This window comes from Propithecus coquereli, unplaced genomic scaffold, assembly GCF_000956105.1.
Source record: "Propithecus coquereli isolate 6110/MARCELLA unplaced genomic scaffold, Pcoq_1.0 Scaffold9, whole genome shotgun sequence".
Lineage (NCBI taxonomy): Eukaryota > Metazoa > Chordata > Mammalia > Primates > Indriidae > Propithecus > Propithecus coquereli.
The window spans coordinates 14,240,133-14,243,895 of NW_012155284.1; the positions used below are offsets into that span (position 1 = coordinate 14,240,133).

Sequence of the window (3,763 nt, forward strand, 5' to 3'; positions counted from 1 at the left end):
GCCAGTCAGCAGACCAAACCCAACTTGTAGTTCAGGCGCTCTTTGTTCACCACAGGTTTTTTTTTTGGGGGGGGGGAGACAACATTCTGAAATCAGTAAATTTTACATTTTTTAAAAAAAATCTAGATGTCTAGCTTCTAGAGGAGTTGGTTGGGTCTAATTTCCTTCATAGCCGCAAAAGAATGGCGAATAAACGCTCTACAATCTCCCATAGCCAAACACTCCTAGATTATATGCATATGACCCCTGTTGGCTTTTCAACGTGGCATCTCTGCTTTATAGCAAAGTACTGACAACCAAAAACTATTCCAAGGTAACCTGTGTCTTAACATCTGTAAGCTTCATCTTATGGCTTCTAGCTTCAAAACAAATAACTGGAAAGAAAAAATTCACTTGGTCAGATTGAGTAATGTACCACTGCCAAGAACAACTCAGGAAATTACTGAAATTAAATCTTCCCACAAACTCCCTATCTAAAAAAAGCATAACAAATCCTAGTGGAATCTGCCCAAAGGTAGAGTATTGTGACTTGGATGACCATAATAGTTTCAGGAAAGAGAAATGTAGCAACACACATCCCTCAGACCTAAACAACAGTGGCCCCAGCCCTGGACTCCTTTCCTCAGAGGGCCCCAATCTGGCTGTACAATCCTCCCCATGTAGCAAGGGGTCTTTGGGGCCCAGGGAACTTGTTTAACTGGAGTACATGCTTCCTCCCCTAACTCTAGACCTTGCTCTAGGCATGCAAGACCCTGAAACTTTCTGTCCAAACAGCCCTGAAACACTTCCAAATCCTCTTTACCAGAACAGTCCTCTAGAACGAAAACTGTACCACTAGAGTGTATATCCTTAGGCCTGAAGGGTGACCAAGAGGCAACTGTACACACAGGTGTGTGAACAAAAGAAGACAGTAAGAGGATTGCCATGGTTGGGGAAGAAACGAAGAAGTTTGGAGCTGTCTTCCTGTAGGACAGTGGTTCTTCTGTGGGTGAGATCACAGGACACAACAAAGTCATCAACAGTGTGGACATCAAGCACAGCATACCATACTGGCTGGCAATGGGAAACAACAATACCTGCACTGCATTCTTTGAGGGGACCCTGTGCGATTCTCTCCTGGTGGGAACAGATTTGCCACAGCCAATGTTGATGGCCAGATACATATCTATGACAGGAAGACATGGAGAGAAAGTGTGTACACTGTGAGGAACCAAGGCCCATGACGTTTATGCCATGAGTTGGACTCCTAATAACACCCATTTGCTTCCTGCTTCCAGAGACAAAACTTCAAAGATTGCAGATGTCAATATGATTCTGTTATCACCATGTTTCCCATGCACTCCACTGTGCTAGACCAGCAAGTGGGCTGCCTATGGCAGAAGGACCACCTGATCAGCATCTCCCTGTCTGAGTACATCAAGTACCTGGACAAAAACAACCCCAGCAACCCCCGCAGGTCATCGAGGGTCACAGTAAATCAATCCAGTGTCTGACAGTGCATAAAAACAGCAGCAAGTTCTACATCTACCCCAGGAGCCACGGTGGACAAGTTAATTACCATCAAAATCACTCCTTCCTTTGCCAGGAAAGCCACACAAATCAGGTGTCCAGAGTGATCATGAATGAGTCTGGGCAGCTTCTCAGCTGCAGTATGGACAATACTGTGTGGTACACCAACTTCATTCTGTGGGACTACAGCAGACAAGGAGTTGTGAAACTGGATGTTCAAAGTATGTAGCTGTCGGCCCTGGGAGCTATGCCGCGGTGTGCACTCAGGTGTGCACTCAGGGCAGATCATCCTGCTGAAGGATCAGAAGTGCTTCAGCATCAACAACCCTAGCTACAAGCCTGAAGTTGTAGCGGTGCACCCTGGCAGGGACACAGTGGCTGCTGGGGGTGCAGATGACAATGTTTGCCTGTACTCCATTCTGGGCACCACGCTCAAGGCTGAGGACAAACTCCTGTAGGCCAGAGGCCCCATGACGGACGTGGCCTACTCCCACGACAGTGTCTTCTTTGGCGTGTGTGCCGCCAGCAACGTGATCATGGTGTTCAGTGTTGCCAGTGGCTCTTAAGAGAACAATGTTTTGTATGGACATCATGCAAAAACTCCAGAAAAATAAAGCAAGCTCTTAAAAACAAAAATAAAAAATCAAGGTCATGAAAAACAAGCAAAAACTGAGAAACTCTCAGAGACTGAAGGAGACTAAAGACATGAAAACTAAATACAATATGGTATCTTGGATTGGATCCTACAAGAATGAAAGGACATTACTGGAAAAACTGGCAAAGTTAAAATAAAGTCTTACTTTAACAGTATTACACCAAGGTAAATTTCTTAGTTTTGATAAATGTACCATGGCTATATAAGACACTGGTATATAGGAACCCTCTGAACTACCTTAGTAATTCTTTAAATACAAAACTACTTCAAATTAAAGTTTTTTTTTTAAAAAAAAAAAAAAAAAAGACAACTAGCTAGGCATGGTGGCATGTACTATGTAGTCCCAGCTACCCAGAGGCTAAGGCAAATTTGAAAGCAGCCTGAGCAACTTAGCAACACTGCATCTCTTAAAAAAAAAAAAAGTTAAAAGAAAAGGGCAACTAATCCTGGCATTTAATTTATCATGGAATAAAAATGGCTAAACATTAACTGAAGGAATTACAATCCCTGTTAGTAGCACTCACACCTCAACATTCAACCATTCAATGTTAAATACACTTACTTCACTGCAATTCACCTCCTTCAATTATCCAGAACTGTTTTTTTGTTTTTTAGCTAACTCACCAAGCAAAGTGGGACATTATCCTGCCCCAAATTAAATATTCCTAGGACAATGAGGATTTTTCAATAGCAAAGACATGTGATTGATAACTACAGGAAAGCTTGAAAAATCTCCTAAGCCAAAATCATCTGCATCATATTCTTTGGTGTATTCAGTGGTCTCAGTAAAACTTCTGCATTAAGTGATAGAAGCAGATCTAAATCTGACTCCTGAGTAAACTACAAAAATAGCAAGTAGCCCTTGCAGAGAAGGAATGAATTTCTATTCAGACATAAATACTTCTCAACTTTCTTAATATGATATTAGACATATCACTTCCTCAACTGATTTTGCATCAATAAGCAAAACAGAATTCTAATATGCCATCCTTTCATTAGAATGTAAAGTCCTGAAATTGTCTGCCACTCAGCTAGCAAAAGTCCCAATTAGAACAATGATGTTTGCGGGACTATAAGAAATAATGTATCCATCCATGTCTATTTTACCCTTTTTAAATTTTTTTTAATTATTTCTTTTTTTTACCTTTTTAACCTTTTACTCTTTATTTCATATTCTTGCCATTTTTGCATGTCACTAGCATATTTTATCTTTAGATTAAGTTAGAACACACAAAAAATCTATACTTGTGAAATACACTAGCCTACTCTCATACATAATTCTTTTTCCCTGAGTTTTTTATATATTTTACCCTTCTTTTTTTTATTAAAAAAAACATTATGGGCCGGGCGCGGTGGCTCATGCCTGTAATCCTAGCACTCTGGGAGGCCAAGGCGGGTGGATCACTCAAGGTCAGGAGTTCGAGACCAGCCTGAGCAAGACCGAGACCCCGTCTCTACTAAAAAAATAGAAAGAAATTATCTGGACAACTAAAAATATGTATATATAGAAAAAATTAGCTGGGCATGGTGGTGCATGCCTGTAGTCCCAGTTGCTTGGGAGGCTGAGGCAGGAGGATCGCTTGAGCCCAGGAGTTGGAG

At 41.4% G+C, this 3,763-nt stretch overlaps 1 protein-coding gene and 1 pseudogene across 1 annotated transcript in view; one reads left to right on the forward strand and one right to left on the reverse strand.

Annotated features, from left to right (window-relative positions):
• The window catches only part of LOC105826525, a 15,403-nt pseudogene extending 13,280 nt beyond the window's left edge, over window positions 1-2,123 (forward strand).
• ERBB2IP (erbb2 interacting protein) overlaps window positions 1-3,763 on the reverse strand; it is a 158,021-nt gene that overhangs the window by 133,993 nt on the left and 20,265 nt on the right. The gene's annotated exons all lie outside the window — the stretch shown is intronic.